General features: G+C 36.1%; 1 long non-coding RNA gene across 2 annotated transcripts in view; it reads right to left on the bottom strand.

The window, feature by feature from the left end:
• LOC307195515 overlaps window positions 1–18,847 on the bottom strand; it is a 442,270-nt gene that overhangs the window by 169,828 nt on the left and 253,595 nt on the right. For both annotated transcript variants that reach the window (XR_013830847.1, XR_013830848.1), the window contains exon 4: window positions 7,977–8,088. This is a non-coding gene — a long non-coding RNA (uncharacterized lncRNA). The remainder of the gene's footprint in view (window positions 1–7,976; window positions 8,089–18,847) is intronic.

The raw sequence follows: 18,847 nt of genomic DNA, 5'->3' as shown, positions 1-18,847 counted from the left end.
ACAGCAATTAGTAAGAGAAATGATTTGGGGAGAAAGAGAATTATGTAAGCCATAGTAAGGAATTTGAATTTTCTTCCAAATGAAATTGGAAGCTATGAAAGGGTCTTAAGTGTTAAAGTGAAATAATCTGATTTATGTTTAAAAAGATCAGTCTGGCTGCTTTGTAGCAAATGGAATACAGAAGGGCAAGAATGGAAATAGCAAGACAAACCAGACAGCCCTTATGATGTTCTAGGCAAGAGATGATGTGATGGTGATGGTAAAAATTAAGACAAGTAACCAATTTGAGATACTTTAGGGTAGAAGAAACAAAGATTATTGATGGATAAAATAATATGGAGTTTTGAGTTTCTTGCTTGAGCCAATTGGCTAGATGGTATTAACATTTATTGAAATGAGGAAACCGGGAGAGGAACAAGTTTGTTTTTTGATGGATTGCTTATTATTGTTGTTGTTGTTTTTCTTTGTGGATGGAGGGAGACCAGTAATGAAGAAGTCCATTTTGTTTTCTTGCAAAACACTCACTATCAATAAAACTTAGCTCTTCAATAAGTTATTGGATATATGATTCTGGATCTCAGGTGAAAGGTTAAAGCAACAGATAAATATTTGGAAGTAATCAGCATAGAGATATCACTGAAAATTGAGGTTGCCCAAATTATATAACTTATTGGGAAAATAGAGCAAAAGCTAATCGTCTGTAGAAAAAGTAGAAGCCAACCAATGAGACTGAGAAACAGTAGCCAGTCAGATCAAGGAGAAGTGGTGTTAAAGGAAACTTCCTTTGGAAGTAAGAACCATAACTCTCATACAGACATGAAATAAATATGTGTCAAAACTTTATCTCATTAATTAAGGGAACCAGACAGATGTCACAACCAATTCAAAGGAGAAGTCAAAGAATCACAAGCTTATATGGATTAAAGAAATAATAAATTTATAAATGGACCCCCAAACTGGGTTTATGAGTAGGAAGGGGAGAGGGTAAGAATTATTTCCCTCACCAGATACAATTTATTTTCATGTCTGTAGACAAGAATTATTTCCATTGCTTCCAGTTATCTATAATTCCCAGTTGTAAAACAGATCAAAGGCAAGGCTCAGAATCCCCATACAATCAGACAATCCCTCTAGGCTACAGCACGGCATTAAAAAGATATCCAGTGATCTCTTTTCTTATTCCAAAATCAAATTATTCCTTATGTGGATAACCAAGAGAATATGGTGTTCTGGAATCCAAGAAAAAAATTATTTCAATGTAAAGTGAGTGGTGATCTGTGTTGAATACTAAGAAACACAGGGAAATGAGGACAGAGAAGTATCCTTTTGATTTGATAACATGGAAGTCATGAAACAACAATTTTAGAGGGGAATGGAGATGAAAACCAGACCACTGGAAAGTGAATGAAAAATCGACAAGTCAAGAATGGAAATTTAAACGAAGTCTTGAGAGGTTGGGTTTTTTGTTATTATTGTTTGTTTGTTGATCCTACTAAGGAAAACATTAAAATGTGATGGAATCTGGAAGCAGACTTCTGATGAAAGAAATTTTTTGCTTTTTTTGATTATACAGAAAGATCTTGGATTATGTTTGAATTTCCGAATGCGTTAAGAACATGCAAGAAAGAGGGAGAAACTGCTAAAGTAGGAGAGAGAGGAAAATAAATATATATACAAAGTGCCTATGAAAGCAAAATTTTTAAGAGCCTGTGTATAAGCAGAAGGGTATATACAACAGGAAGAAAGACAAGGATAATACAAAATGGATAGTATCTGGAACTCCGCCCCCCCCCCCCCCCCCCCCCCCCCCGCCAACTATGTAATCGGAGTTCTGAGATTCTTAAGTTTCCTTAGAGCCAGTTCTTCCATTAGCTGGACGTTCCATTCCTACAACCGTCTCTCCATGTCTGAGGCCCTGCATTTTATCTGCCTTTCCATTTCTAGCTGTCAAGATGGCAATCAAATTCTCGGTCTAGAGCCATCTACAAATTGGCAGCCCTGTGCCTACTTAAATGAACATCAAATCTCCTAGATTCACTTTAAACTTATGACTCATGGTGATCATTTCCTGTTTGTTCTTGACCTCTTGAAGGATATCCCACGTTCGAATTTTTCTTGGCCCCAAAGTCTTCAAGACTCCATGCCTTGAATCACTGGCCTCTGATGCTGCTCCTGTGTTGATGTCTTTGTTGGGTGAGCATCCTTTTTCCTAACGGTCACAACTGATTCTCTCCTGGAATTTCTTTACTAAATCATAATGACAAGAAGCTTAAATGCAAGGAATTGAGAAGACTTTATATTCTAACTAAATTATAGAGATTTAGGAACAGTATAATCAAGTTACAGAATACAATCCAAAGGTATCTTTCTTATTTAGAAAATTTACACAGAAAAAAAAGCCTTACGTTTTATGATATCCCACTAACATGGTCTTAGAGAGATTACGTATATCTGATGTAATCAGGTTAGACTGGGTATATGAGAGAGAACCTTGCTAGGCATTTCTAGATATTTTCAAATTTTGAAATAATTTGTAGCAAATTTTTTCCTCCTGTCTCTGAAGACAGTGGTCCTAATAATTTTTAGAAGCAGTCAGTATAAATGATACAGTAAAGTATCTTGTCAAATCATCAAAAGTAGCCAATTTTTGATAAACTTTTCAACCCAAAAGAAATATATATATCCTATGATTACCATGGACTTAAACGTATCCAGCTTCTTAAAATTCTTAATAAAATTGTGAATGTCTATGCATAAATTTTAAAAATCACAATTCTAGTTGTTCGGTTTGAACTAGATAATATAAACAACTGGGGATATATTTTATGTATTTCTAAATCCTCACTTATACAAGTCACTATATTCTGTACAGAAGAAAAGAGATCATTGGTTAATCTGGCGACTTAGCTCAGTGAAGTTCTTTAAAAGACCTTCTTATGTATTTTATCCTTCCAAAGGTTATTTACCTTTCGCCGTGGCACCAATAAGCCAGTGTTAGTATAAAGTTTGTATTAAGGCTATATTATAAGATTAATATTATTATTCCCAGGACTGGTTTAAATAAAAAGAACATTTGAAGTCAGATCTTAAGTCATATAGAACTAGGCTTGAACACCACCAGCTCGGTGAAGATCTCAGGCCATAGAGTATCTCTGACCTTCATCTTTATGTTTGAAATAAAGATAAGAAGCCATTCCCCATAGGATGAGGGGATTAAATATTTATAAATAGCCCAGTGACTGGCATACACTAGATGGTGGACAAATGTTGGTTCCTTCCCTGCCATTGAAATTGAGAAAACAGATGCAAAGAAGATGCAATAAAGTACTCAGCATCTCACAAACAATTAACTAAATAAAAAACATCTAGGTCAATATCCTTTGTTTTCACTTACAATGTCTACCGATTAATCACTGGAACATGGAAAGTCCAGTCAACCAGCGTGTTACTGTTTCTAAATATTAGCACAGTTAGTTACACACAACAATAACAGCTCCTTGTTAAGAAGCTCAGCCCACCCTTAGCCCCAGTTAGCTCTCCAGAAATAGAAACTATCTGGTGACCAGACATAGATTGATGTTTGTCCACAGCCAGTGGTGAAAACTGAACACTGTCTGTGATGGTGGGTCAGTAGCGCCATCTATGTTTGAGAAGAATAACATATGTTTCTTGGTGCTCCTTTTCAATATAAAGACTGGTTGTTTGGTAATAGAGAAAGGAAACAGAGTTACAGTCTACTGCTCAGGTTCTGAGCCATCCAGCTTCTGCAGAGGCCCTGACTGACTTTTTAATTTCAATTTGCTAAGTGAGTGGTTTAGGTTAGAGATATGAACAGTTAGACTAGGCAGGTAGATCAAGTTGCCGAAAGGACTTGACAGCATGCTGAATTAACTTTTTATGAATAAAGAATAAAAATCTTTGGACATTGCTTGGTATAGACAGATATTCATGCTCTGCCTAAAATACTCGTAAATCATGCTTACATAAAAACTAAGTATTTCTAAATGTTTTCATCTTATATTAACAGAGAAAAGAGCTTTAATGTCCACTATCTTTCGAGCCTCACAATAACAAGGTGTAAGGAAAAACACCCATTGATATACTTCCTACTTTGTGCAAAGACAAAACTACTTATAATTATACTTATTTTAAGTTAAAATAGAGCAAAAATACTAAGATGTCTCTCCAGTTATGGAAGTAATTAATTCATATTATTTGTTATTTTAAATTACATTATATTTATCATTTTCTTCCAGGAAAAGAAGCAATTTTTAGGCTTCTCTGAAAATTATGTCAATTTGCCCTCCATAACTCAACTCAGTTTTTCTTCAAAAAGGCTTATTTTTCAGAACATATATAAAATCACTGAAATTTTAACTTAGATAATCTCATTTGATCATTTTCAAGCATTTTTAGTATGAACACAGTAATAAATAGTGTTCACATTAAATGTAATTATACCCTAGTTTTTAATACACTGACATCTCAGAGAGTAACACTTATTCCACTAAATTTAAGACTGAAATAATGTCTGAGAATCCATCATGAGCCAATTGCGGAGGAGAGAGGAAAGAAATCACCTCCAGGAGGTGGGGTTTTACATCCAATCTCCCTGCTTTATAACTTCCTGCCATTAGCACAAATCATAGGTCATTTGACCTTTCCTTGGGCATGTGGTAAAATCTGAAGTCTTCCCAATGTTATATCAGTAGAACTGCAATATATTTAATTTGCTGGAATTTAAAGGAAGGAAAAAAATTATGATCATTTAAAAAATTCTAGCAAAGGGGGCTTCCCTGGTGGCGCAGTGGTTGAGAGTCCACTTGCCGATACAAGGGACAAGGGTTCATGCCCCGGTCCGGGAAGATCCCACATGCCGCGGAGCAGCTGGGCCGGTGAGCCATGGCCGCTGAGCCTGCGTGTCCGGAGCCTGTGCTCCACAACGGGAGAGGCCACAACAGTGAGAGGCCTGCGTATCACAAAAAAAAAAAAAAAAAATTCTAGCAAAGATTTTTGTGTTCCTTTAAACAACACATGGATCTTCCATGACAAAATCTTTTTTAGGTTTCAAGTGGAATAATAGCTTTGTGGGGTTTTTTTTCTTTCACTAGTACATTTAAATAGAAAAGGTGGGAGGCTGAAGAACGGTGGGGTGAAGAGACTAGCGATTATTAAGCTTCTACTATTTTTCCAGGTACTTTACACATAGTATCTCATTTAATCCTCCCAGCAGGCTTTTAAGAAAGTATTACCATTTCCATTTTAGAGGTGAAGAAACAGGGTCCAGAAGGGTTAAGTACCTTAATGAAGGCTAATACAGTTAGTAAATGGCAGACTCAAGATCCGCCTTCCAGTTTCCCCAATTTAAATATGTTCATTCCATGACCCTACACAGCATACCGATTAAAGCAAAAATTAATATTAAAACATCTACACTAATTTTAAAAGCCAGGCACAAAAATTTTCATTATGTATCATTCTTTTAATAAAGGGTTCAAATAATAGTAAAAACTAATCTGTGGTGTTAGAAGTTAAAACAGTGACTTTCCTTGGGGGGTAGAGATTAGAAGGGGGTACAATGGGATCTTCTGAGGTATAGATAATATTTTGTTTTGTATTCTGTGTGCTAATTATGCATAAGTGTTTGTTTTGTGAAAATTCACCAAGTTGTACACTCATGCTTTCTGTGCTTTCTCTTTGTGTATATACAGTACTTCAAAAAAATTTTTAAATACTCATTTTTCAGTTGGATGAGATATCTATTCCATGATATGTAGGCTTGAATTGATTCCAACACAATGCTTCTCTTTAGTTTATACAAAGTCCAAACATCTTGGATTTGAAGAGCTAGGCAGAATATCTTTCCAAAATGATTTTCATCTGAGACATCTGTATTTCTGTTTCTGATCCCATCAAATCCTTGGAGGTCAGAGGTAAATACTTAAAAATAAAAATATGAACACTTCATATGCCACCAGCCACTTCAAAGGTGACTCAGATCAAGAATTGGTTCCTGCCTTGAAGATGATGTATTTTTTTCTTGTGCTATATCAGGCTGCTTGGCCCAACCATACCTAGAAAATACACTGCAGTACTGACTTTTATTTTTATATTTAATATAAACGCTATAACAAAAAGAAAGCATTTGAAATAAATTTAACTCAAGAAATCTCCCTATTCATTACTTACTTCTGGATTGATTGGTTCTATAACCTAAAGTCTTTGTGTAGGTAGCAGTTTTCTTAAAAGAGACTATTTATAACCTCAGTATTGAAAGGAAATTGGAAGGAAGGAAGGAAAGAAGGAAGGAAGGAAGGAAGGAAGGAAGGGAGGATGGATAAGGGAGGGAGGGAGGGAAGAAGTTAGACATGAGTTCTGGTTTCTTGACATGTTATGGAATTTTTTTTTTTGCCCATATTTTAGAGATGATACCTATAAAAATTACAAATTTACAAGTCAGAAAATACTGTGAAGTGTTCTACAAATATTTCAATAAGACAGTTTAAGAATGATTTTACACTTGATCTTATCCAAAAGGACAAGAAGAGATGAGAATGATTTTTTCAAAGTAGGTAACATTACCAAATCTCACCAAAAATATTTCACTTGAATACTAATCAAGCCTTTATACTTTATTCTGGGCTACATGAAAGAGACAGGACAGAGAGGAACAAACTAAATGACACTTCTCGCTCTGAAAAATCAGAGCACATCTGAAATGTAGGCTATTTCACAAGACAACTGATTCACTCCATGCAACATTTCAGCATCATAAGTAAAGATATCACTGGAGAGTCAAATAGATTTAAGGGATATATCAACCAATGTGATGTGTGGCACTGGATAGGATCCTGATTTGCACAGATCACCTGTGAAGAACATTTGGGGGACCAACCAGGGAATATAGACTGGGTATTAGCTGGAACTGTCACTAATTTTGTGAACTGTGATATAATTTTATCATCTAAAAATATGGCCTTAATTTTATAAGATGCACAATGACATATTTAGAGGTGAAATGTCATGATAACTATAATTTACTTTAAAATATATTACATTACAAAATAAAAAGCTGTGAAACTATTTTTAATATTTATAAGACAGCTCATAGAGCTCAACTTACACTTACTTCAATGATACCAGATATTTTTTCAAAAAAATTATAGAAGTCATATTCTTTTAATAAAATTATGAAATCCATTCACATTATTTACAGAATTAGCTTAAAATGCGGTTGGTTCCCAAATTGACCCCTGTATACAGAGGGCAAGGAGAGCCTGAAGAAAGAGGCAGACTTCCAGATGGGTAGGTGGCAGGTTTAATAAGCAAGAAAATTTACTTATGATCCTTGTTTTTGCAGCCATAAAATAAGTAGATCTCGCCGAACCCCCCAGACAGAATCTCAAACTTTATATAGAGGCTTTAACTGGGTTCAGTCACGTATATTGTCCAGCTGGTCTCAGCAACACAGGGCTCTCTCAAGGCTGTGCCCCTGAAGAAGGCTCTCACTGTGGAAACTCTGGGCAGAATGTATATTGCAAGGACAAAGGAGGGGTGCGGAGCCTCCCATCAGCCGGGCCCAACTTGAGGATCAACTGGCAGTCACGTCCTCTCCATGACCTCCTCCAACATACACTAACACAAAAATGAGCTTCTACTTTACAATTATACTTTTTAGTTTCAGAACGAAGATAACCTCAGGTATCGCCTACCTTAATTGCCCTCTTATTTACCAGATATTTCTTAGAAGTACCTCTGACTGTTTAAAAAGCCAGTATCTCTGTCAAAGGATAAAAGCACTACACCTAGGATTCAAAATGAGTTTCAAGAGAGTAGTTCAAACTTTCTGGGTAGCAGGCATAATCATGTCATTTATAGAGTGTCTATTACACGGCAGTCGCTATGTTTTGCATTTCACATCATTTTGTAGCACTCTTAACAATACTAAAAGGCAGTAACTGCCATCATAATCTTACCTGTGGCGGGAACTCAGGAACAGGAAACTGAAGCTTGTAAGTGGTTGAAAACTAAAACATGAAATTCCATTTGTTCAACTCCAAAGTTGATACTTTCATTCTGTCTTCTTGCCTACAGAATATAAACATATTTAGAATAGGCATATAAGCCTTACAAGCTTGGAAGTGAAAAACTAGTTATTTAAATATACAAAACCCAAGATTTTCCTTTAAAAATTTACATTTAACTCACCATATTTTTAAGTGCTTATAGTTAAGTATTACCATAAAGTCTGAATCGTTGTCTAGACCAAGTTGAAATGTTACATAAAAAATAAATCAAATACATTTACTATATCATATTTTTACTTTAAATTAACTCGTTTTCTTTGCTTCCTTTTTTTTTTTTTTTTGGCCTGGTTATATCTGCAAATTTATTTACAATCTCAGATCATTGTTTGTGAGAAAGAGTTAATTACAGTAATCACCACCACAACATTGAAACTAAGGCTTCTCAAGGTCTTCATCAGGGGTGGTCTAGTGAACTCTATCCACAGCCATCCTTTGACTCAATTATTCTATTTGATATTATTCTAAGAGCCAAGGGAAAAACTTGTTTTGCAGGGGTTTTTTGTTTTGTTTTCAGTTTCCAATGTTTATGCTATACCTATAAATTGAGTCAAATTTGTATGTATTATCCTATAAGATAACCATTTTATTTTGTTAATTGAGTAAGTCAATTATAGAATAATATGTATGCCATCACCACTTCTGTTTTAAGGGGAAAAACACGGTTTAAAATGCTTCTGACTTGTTTGTATATACATAGAGAAATGGTGGAAAATACACTTAAATCCTTGCTACTCAAATGTGGTCCTCAGATCAGCAGCATCTTGGGATTATTTTAGAAAGGAAATATCTCTACACTGGATCTGTTCAATGTGAATCTTCATTTTAACAAAGTTCCCAAAGTGATTTATATGCCCATTAATGTTAGCAAGGACCATTCTGAACAATTAATATTTGTTATAACCAAAAGATGGAATTAAAATAGGAAGGAGAAATTATTGAATTTTTCTGTATACCTTTCTGTATTCTTCAATAGTTTATGACAGATAAATATTACTCTTATAATTAAAAAATAAAATAGAAAAATTTTGGAATATATGCATACATCAGACTACACAGGCTGCCATAACAAAATACCATAGATTGGGTGGTTAAAACAACAAAAATTTATTTCTGACAGTTCTGGAGTATAGGATGACCAAGATTAAGGTCCTGGCAAGGTAGCTTTCATTCTGAGGCCTCTTCTCTTGAACTGTAGGCAGCAGCCATTTCACCACATGCTCACACGACCTCTTTTTTGTGAGCATCTAGAAACTGAATGAGTTCTCTGGTGTCTCTCCTTAAAAGGGCACTAATCCCATCAGATCGGGACCCCACCCTCATGACTTCATCTGACTGTAATTACCCTCCAAAGACCTGTCTCCAAATACCATCACGTTGGTGGTTAGGGCTTTAACATACAAATTTGAGGGGAGCAGACAAAAGCATTCAGTCTGTAACAATGCATACATACATACTATCCCAAATTATCGTCTAAGAATAATTATGAAGCAATTCTTCTGAATATCTGTTTTGGGGAAGTGGAATTTTATTCATTTAAAACTGAGCAAGAAGACTACAAATTTATCTGCTCTATTTCATAGAAAAGTGTCCCCTAAGTTGTTTTTTTCACGTTTTAACTTCATTAGACTTAATGTTGCATTAATTTAGTACTGCTCCCCTAGGAAGAGTATGAAAGTCCTTTTTGTCTGCTCAGATGTTCAGAATCACCCGTGAAGTAGGAGCTTCTTTATAAACTATGCCATATGTAAATGAAATGGCCCTTCAGGCATTGCCTGCTGTTATCACGGAACATGGATCCAAAACTGTTCACCACATGCTGGCATAGAAGGTGTTTAAGGTAGGCAGTCTTACGAATGTCTGAAAGACTAACCAGAGAAATCTCAGAGCTACTCTACCGGAGCTCATAATAAAGACAGTGATGTACACAGGAGATTAAATTAAATGATCCAACAACTCTGCAAAATATATATTCTTGTTCACATATCATTTTCATAAACTGTTTCTGAAAACCTGTCAGTTTTGATTCTTTTTAAAAAATTGCAAAAAACTCTAAATACATACAGGAACATCATTAACCTTTTAAAGAGTATATATGTAAAACCTAAACTAAAATCATACTGATGAGAGATTGAACACTTTTCCCCTAAGACTGAGAAGAAGGCAAGGATGTCCTCTTTCACCACATCTATCCAGCATCATACTGGAAGTTCTTGCTAGTGCAATTAGATAAGAAAAAGAAATTAAGTATGCAAACTAGAAAGGAAGAAAAGACAGAGTTTTAAGGGTGGACTCTGCTCAAAAGCTTTGAAATACCTAGTGACTTCAGCAACATTAAGTTTTACCACTTACAAGATAATCTATAGGATAATCAATGGGAACTTCATTTGCAAAACTCATTCACTGCCTTTCTCTAGATTTTCTTTCATAGCACTGTGGACACAGGATGATTTCTTTTCGGAACAATAACAAAAGACTTACCCCATCTCAGGGTTTGACTGTAATGTGTGATTTTGCTATTCAACATAAAAACGGGAAGATGTAAAGTATGGTAAATAAGGAATAAACTTTGGTGTCAGGCTCTCCTGGGTTTGATAACCAGGTCTACCTCTCACCAGCTAAGTGACCTTGGGCAAATGGTTTGACTTCTCTAAACCTCAGTTTTCTCACATGTAAAGTGTGTGTTGGGAGGAATATATCAAAAATTTAAATGAATTTAGCATATAACAAATACTCTATACACAAAGTAGTTATTATAATTACCATTATTTCTATCATCCTACTTCCTTAACTCTCATATTTTTTCTCATTTCAACATTTCTCTAATCTGGATGTATCTATAGATAAAAAGAAACTTGTCAATGGGATTAAAGGGGAGATGCAACATATAAATAATTAATATTCTCTACACTTGTATGATTTTTTTTAAAGCCATATGTTAAAAGTCATCTGTTCACTCAATTTAAACCACGTTTGAGTTATTTGCATTAGCAGTGCCTCACACAGTTGAGTTTTACTTTAAATTCAGACCCCTAATAACAGCTCTTCAAAAATTACGTGATTCATCCTTGAACTAAAACATGATACCTGCAAGTTACCAGTCAGTGCAATGAAAGGCAATAGAAATCACCATAGTTTTATCAGTAGTCTTAAGCTTTCCTGTATATTAGAATCCCTTAGACTTTTTTTTTCTTAAGTACCAAGGCTGCAGATTCTGCCTCAGACCAACTAAATCAGATTTGTGGAGGGGTGTGGAGAAGACTAAACATTTGAAGGTTTTTTAAAGTACCCCTAGGTGCTTGTAATAAGCAGCCAAGTTTGGAAACTACTAATTGGCAGAGGACTTTTCAAAGTTAGAAGAGGTTGGTAAGACTTCTGGCTGAATTTCAAGATAAACTGCTTAACTTCCAGCAATAGGCATTCAATGTAAGTATAATATTTCACTTATGATGACTGAAAATCAGCAAAACCCAGGGGTATAAAGATGGAGGTTTCCTGTTTTTCTTTTAAAATTCTCTGTATCTGAAATTTACTCTCAAGAACCCATTTTTATCAGTAGCAAAAAATGTTAAATGAACTAATTAATAACACCTAGATACTTCCAGGTAGATTCAGTTCCATCCAATGGTTTGAAAAGCCAGCTCAGTGTTATTTTCTCAACCGTCTTGCTGATCACAGGCACCACAGAAACTTTCTCTCCTTCCTCCAGTCCTGGCCCTACTGGTTGTTTTCAAACAGAGGGAAGGAGGGGGAAGAGCCCCTTTAAAAACTGAGCATGCGTTCACTGTGAGGAGATCATAGGTGATTTTGGTGTCCTTTCCCAAGTCTACTGCAGGTACAGCTCCTGGAACTTTTGTAGTCTATTTTCTCAGTGAGGGTGATATTTAATGCTGGTCCTACCAGGTGGCACATTGGGTACTGCGTGGGCGTCCATCTTCCTCTGTACTGCTTCTTGGTATGAGTAATTTCCAGAAGCCCAGCTGCACTCTGCATCAGGTAGACCCTAGCTGGGGGTCCATACCTCAGGTCTCTCAAAGGGTCAATATTCCCTTCACTGAGTCATTGAATTTGCTCCCTGGGATGATTAATTTTATGTGTCAATTGGTTAAGCTATGGTACCCAGTTGTTAAGTCAAACCCCAGTCTAGATGTTGCTGTGAAAGTATTTCTAAGATGTGATTATCATTTAAATCAGACTTGAGCAAAGCAGATGCAAATCAGACTTTGAGCAAAACAAACTTATGCTTATCATGGGGAAAAAAGAGGGAGGGATAAATTGGGAGACTGGGATTGACATATACACACTACTATATATAAAACAGATAACTAATAAGAACCTACTGTATATAGCACAGGGAACTCTACTCAGTACTCTGTAATGACCTATTTGGGAACATAATCTAAAAAAGCGTGGATATATGCATATGTATAACTGGTACACTTTGCTGTACAGTAGAAACTAACACAACATTGTAAATCAACTGTACTCCAATAAAAATTAATTAAAAAAAAAAAAGACTGCAACATAGATTCCCCCACCTGAGTTTCCAGCTTGCAGATTTTGAACTCAAGACTGCAACATCAACTCTGACTTGAACTTCCAGCCTGCTGGCCTGCAGCACAGATTTTAGACTCATCAGCCCCCATAATCGCATGAGCCAATTTCTTAAAATAAATCTGTGTGTGTGTGTGTGTGTGTGTGTGTGTGTGTGTGAGATCTTCTATTGGTTCTGTCTCTCTGGAGAACGCTGACCAATATTTTCATCAACCCACTCATATATTTTGTGTTCTACCACTTATACCTGTAGGAATGAAATATTTTAACATTTCTGATCTCTATGCCAGGCAGGGTGCTTGCTTGCTTTCTCTTCCACTGACCGCCCTTTCATTAGGCCATCCTGTTACTTCTCTTGCTTTCTTCAAGCCCTTGTAGGGTGGAACTCAACTTTTTTCAAGCCCTCATAGGGTGGAACTCAGGCTTTCATATATTGGAACTCTAGGCAAAGTAGGGTATGGTACACATCCACACTCTGAATTCCGCCAAAAAATAATTTATGGGAAAAATCTAATTGTTCTTCTCTGCCCCAGTTGTTCTTCTCTACTTCTTCTGTTACTTTGAGTAACAGAAACCGTCATTCTCTTCACTTCAGTTTGTTTACCATTCCCTGACCCCTCAGCCTCCTCCGAAAGGCAAAAAGCTGAATGGATATAGGTAGGATGACCAACTGTCCCAGTTTGCCCAGGACTTTCCCAATATTAGTACTGAAATCCCAATCCTAGGCAAACTGGACAGGGCAGAAGGCAGAGGGGATCAGACCAACCTATCAGATTTTCTCACTTTAAAATTACTTTGAAATCTTCTCCATCCATCATACAGTAGGCTTTTAATCTCAGGAGTCAAGAATCTTTTAGATTTGAATTCTTGAAGAATCTCCCATCAAATGGAAACTTCATTTCTCCAATCTGAATGGTGGGAGGGGTTGCTGCAGAAGAGCTTACATACTATATGATATCTCAAAGTAGTAGTCCGTCACAAGTCAATTCTTCATATATTAATCTAAGAGTATACTTTGATAATCTTCCAAATAACTTATTAATCCTCCAAAATAATGAATCTGGCATGGACTGTGAAAGAAGACACAGGCTATGGCACTAGCAAAGTGGCTTTTTGAAAATGAATAAATGTATATTAGTGCCGGTTTATAATAAAGTTGTGCTTATATTTAGTATAAAGATTCTACATTGAAGATATATCTTAAAATCAATAATGTCTTAAAAGCGAAGAAATTCATTATTATTGTTAATGATTTAGTAAAAGCAATGTGGAAATGGCACCATCAGTCCACAGAGCTCCTCAGTCACATCCAGGACACGAACAAACAGACCAAACAAGAACAGAAGAATGAGAATCCAGATAAACATGCGTGACTTTTCAGCGGTCACTGAGTACATAAGGCCACAAGCTCAGAGAAGTTAGCTAGAAACGCAGTAGCAGATCTTGTAGATGTAGGAAGGCCACTCAGAGCCAGGAGGTATGAGAAGCACTGGTTTCAGAAATATTGTATATATTATGAAACCAGCTGTAATTCTAAAGGTAAAGTCTGCCCTTAATTTACGGAGAGGCAGGAAGGCCAAAACACAGGAATAGAAGTGAAAGGGCATATGGGCTGACACCTTGCTAATATATCCCTGCTCTGAATAGACTTTTCAAGGTCCAAATGAGAGAAAACTAGTGCAATGGAAATGTGCCACATAGCCAATATCAGTCTACAGATCTACCATTATAATTGTATTATATGTACTCATTCAAGCGTTTATTACACTTTCACTAAATTAAATAAGCACTATTCTGATTTATACACAGTTTATGTTCTATGCAATATCTGAGAATTGTTAGAAAAACAAATTATCTTTTTTATTGCAATGTACTTTTCAAAAACTTCACTGTTTGTGCTACTTTGGCTAAGGTTTTATTATGAAATAGATTGATCAGGGGTAAGTACTTCAGAATAAATATCAAGATGTAATATAAGGAATGCTTTATTTGCTAATAATTAATGTTTGCCATTTTAGACAAAGCAAATACTAATATGTATGAGCCAAAAGATATAAACAAAGTCCACAGAAGAAATGACAGGGAAATACAACGCGTAACTTGGACTTAGTTCAGATGGCACTTTCATCTTACTGATTCATAAAATTAAAGAAAACTGAACTAGTACCTAGTACCTCAGAAGGTCTCGAGAGAGAAAATTTCATCTTAATTCCTTCTCCAACAGCACTGAGTTCACACAGAAGTTGCCCAATAAAATATGTGCTTATTTGATTTGTTTGTTTATTTATTCTACCTGGGGGAAGCACTGCACCATAATACTACTAAACCATGCACCTTATTACACCTCTGATACAATGTGAATGCTTATGCTTCAAATTATACTTATATCCTTTCAATTATATAGGATCAGAATGGACTAAAAATCCCGTAATTTTCATCCTGATAAAGGTTTTTCTTTTCTCTGTTGTCATCTAATTTAGATCCTCAATCCACATGATACAAAACTTGCAGTTACTATGTTAGGACTTCTCTCCTGTGTCACTTAGCCTCACAAAATTTCTCAAGTAAATTATTATGAACAATTAAAGCCATGTTTTAAAATTACAGCTTAAACTAATTTGAAAAGTGACACCAAATGTCAGCATACAACAGGGCTGAACATATAAAGACTGAGGAAGTAGGATACTTCACAAACAGGCAATAAAAATTCCTTAAAATGTTAGGAGATTTTTGTACAATTAGATCCATAATCTCAGAAAGAATTTTGTCCTCGTCCTCATATAGTATGTGTTGAGAGACGTTTACTTCTCTGAAAAAAATAAGAATATATTCTCCCATTTTCTCAAAAGACAAATTAGAGAAAACCTAAAGTCTGCCTACATCAATTGCTTTCTCAAATGTATTATCAAACCTTTATTGGGTTGAACACTAAACTTGTGACCTTAAAGTCCTTAAACTAACTATATATCCAGGGTGGAATTATGGAGTCAACAAGGCTGCCCTGGATATCATTTTGGGAAACTTAAATATTTAGCACTTAAAATGACAGCTCTTCTTGTGCTCCAATATAACAGATCAGAATACCAGCAAGTCAAGTTGCTGACTACTCGCATTAACTTTTGTAGCTATAACATTCTCCTGAATTTTACCTAATTGCATGTAGTAAAGTCCTGAGAAAAAAGGTATTCACATTTTCAAAACTGTTTCTCTCATTTAAACAACACCCACATGGTAGCAACGAGTTGCTAAATCTTTCACAAAATGCTACCTGATGTTCTTTAAAATACCTAGCAGCACTGGACATTCATTTTGGTTAACCATTATAGTCATTTTTTACATTTTTGTATCCTTTTACAAAGAGGGAGAAATATGGCCCTATATAAACCTAATGCCAAAAAAAATGTAAGCTAGTGCTCATTAAAATACCCAGTCTTTGCCAAAGCTAAATTCTGCCTCAGAATTGGGAGGGCAACGCCCATTCACAATGCCTTTGATGCCACAGCAAATTGTTTCAACCATCTTCATGCTATTTAAAGCATGAAAAAAATACAGACAATCATCTGGAATGCATTACCTTGAAAGTGCTTGACATCCTGGCCATGCCAAAATGAATATGATTGCAGCTCTTGTGGTACAAAACACTTTTACCTCATTATAGTCTCCAGACAACTTCTGTTATAATCCCATTTTCACTTACTATTGCTCTCAAAATTCTCCATTGAGAAACTTTCATACTACAAACACAGACTTAAATTTACCTTTTATATTTTTTAAACATGGGGGAAAAAACTCCCCCCCACACCAAAAAAAAAGTCCTTAAAAATGTCAGAGATTAGATATAAGATCTGAAGATTCCAGACTACCACAGTCATTTCAATGGTAAGAATCACACCTACAGCGCACAAGGAGAAGCGAAAATAAAATAAATTCTGAGTTACTCAGTGTTAATGTTTAATTACCATCTGATCTGTTAGAATGAAATTTGAGATTAAGGTGTGAAAGAAAGGTATTTTAATTGTATACAAATGATCTATGCGCTCCTTCTACCATATTACTTGCCACAAATAATGAAGTTGATTTTCTTGCCAGAGTAAATGCTATTTATTAGTAAAGAACAATATGCTTAGAGAACATTCACAATTTAGAGAATTTAAAATGTATACATTATAAAAATGTAGGAATGTAATATTTAAACTAATGGTATTCAAAACTGATTGAGCTATGACTCAATAATAAGGTTAAAAGATTTCCTATTCATAGAAAAATGTACTACTTTTCCCCCACTCTACAATTATGCTGTCTTCTTCTTCCAGGTAACGAATCTCCCTATATCCTACTAGATAATCCAAACTCCTCACTGTGACGTGCAGTGTCTGACCCTGCCCTGGCTCTGGCGTGTCTGCTCTCACCACCCTGCTGTCCTTTCTATGCCTTCACTCATGCTGTGCATCTGCCCAAATTACCCTTCCTCTGCTCTACACCTCCTCCAACTGCCTGTGAGCACAAACTCATCTTACAGACTTAACTACAGCATTACCACCCCCTTTCAAGTCTTTCCTGGTTCTCCATACACTTTGAGGAGGATTGACCACTTTTTCATCTGGGCCCTTTAGCATTACACCTGTAACACTTTACTGCACATATCCATTTACAAATTCTATCCATCAGCAAGCCCCAGCAGTCCTACTTCTGACACCTGTCTTAAATTACCCACCTCTTTTCATCTCCTTTACCACCATTCAGCTCAACCCATGGCATCACCTCTGGTCTTGTTGATCACAATATTCTCCTAACTCGCCTCTTACTTTCCACCCTGCACCTTCTACTCTTTTCCAACCCATACTCCATGCAGCCTCTAGAGTGATCTTTTCAAAATGTCTTCGGATCAGCAACCTGCTTTAAGTCTTTGAACATGTTCCTGTTGCTGTAAGAAGCAAACCTAAAGTCCCCATGGCCTGCAAGGACCTGCTTCCTTGCAGCCGAGGATCTGGCTCCTCCTGTCTCTCCAGCCTCAGCTCAGATCACGCCTGACCCCAAAGCCTCATCATTCTCCAGCAGTACTGGAATCATTCTGCTCTTCAAAGACTCGGAAGTCCCCCGTGTTCATCTCTAACTTCTCCTAGCTCACACAGTGCATTCCCACTGTCAATCCTCAGGTCTCTGCTTGATATCACCCGTAGAAGAGCCCCTCATCACTCTGTGTAAAGTGGTCCCTCCCTCAATTACCCTAGATCGCATTACCCCATGTTTCCGTATATACTGAATACTCTGTGCTCATTTGTTTACTTGCTCACTCTCTGCCTTCATTCCTAGAACATATAGGTTTCGTGCGGGTAAAACTTTTGTCTGATTGGATATACCATGGCCTGTCTCAGCTCCCTGTCTGACCCATGGCAGATGCTCAGTAAATGGGTTTAATTAATTAATTCATGACTTAGGTTTTTCTCCCTGTTACACTATAAACTCTTTGAAAGCAAGCATCATGCCTTATTTGTCTTTGTGATCCAGAATCTAGAAAAGTGTTTGGCATAAGATAAATTGTCCATAAATGACTGTGGAATAAATAAACGAAAGAATATATTTTACACCTTGGTTGGCATCTTTAGAGACACAAAATGTATAAATCGAACCCTCGAACAGCATCTGGACCTTTGAAGGTATTCAATAAATGTTTGTTAAGTGAAAGAATGAACAGCATATGCACATAGATAACTCACTCCTCTTGCTGCTCTGGTACCTGAAAACATCCACCATAAACCAGGACATTAAAATTCCTTGTCTAAGGAACAAATTAAAATGTGTCAGAACTTAAAGTTTTAGTTTTGTGCTGATAGTGAGAATCTCTCATTCAAGGCCAATGTCTTTCAGGTGTTCCCATTTTCTCTTCCCAATTAGAGCAAAATCTGAAAACATCTGGAACTTTATACAACTATGCTCTGTGATTTCAGAAAATGTTAGTCAAAAAAAGTCTGGCCTTGAAAGCACTTTTAAAGTAAAACAGACTAATTTGGTAAGCACTGTTGCTGAAGAGTGCATGTTCTTTAATGATAAAAACCTCTAAATTGTTTCAGTTGTCATTCAGAACAATGAAAAGAATCTCTTTGAACCAAGCTATTGATAACAAGTTCATAGTTTGAAAGTGAAGTTTGAGGCTTGGAGGGGTGTGAAAGCAGGAAAAAGCATTCTTTATAGTTTTTTTTTTTTGAAGT

Source organism: Stenella coeruleoalba, assembly GCF_951394435.1.
Source record: "Stenella coeruleoalba genome assembly, chromosome: 12".
Lineage (NCBI taxonomy): Eukaryota > Metazoa > Chordata > Mammalia > Artiodactyla > Delphinidae > Stenella > Stenella coeruleoalba.
Note: the sequence above shows the minus strand (reverse complement) of the source record. Positions and strands in the feature narration are given on the sequence as shown.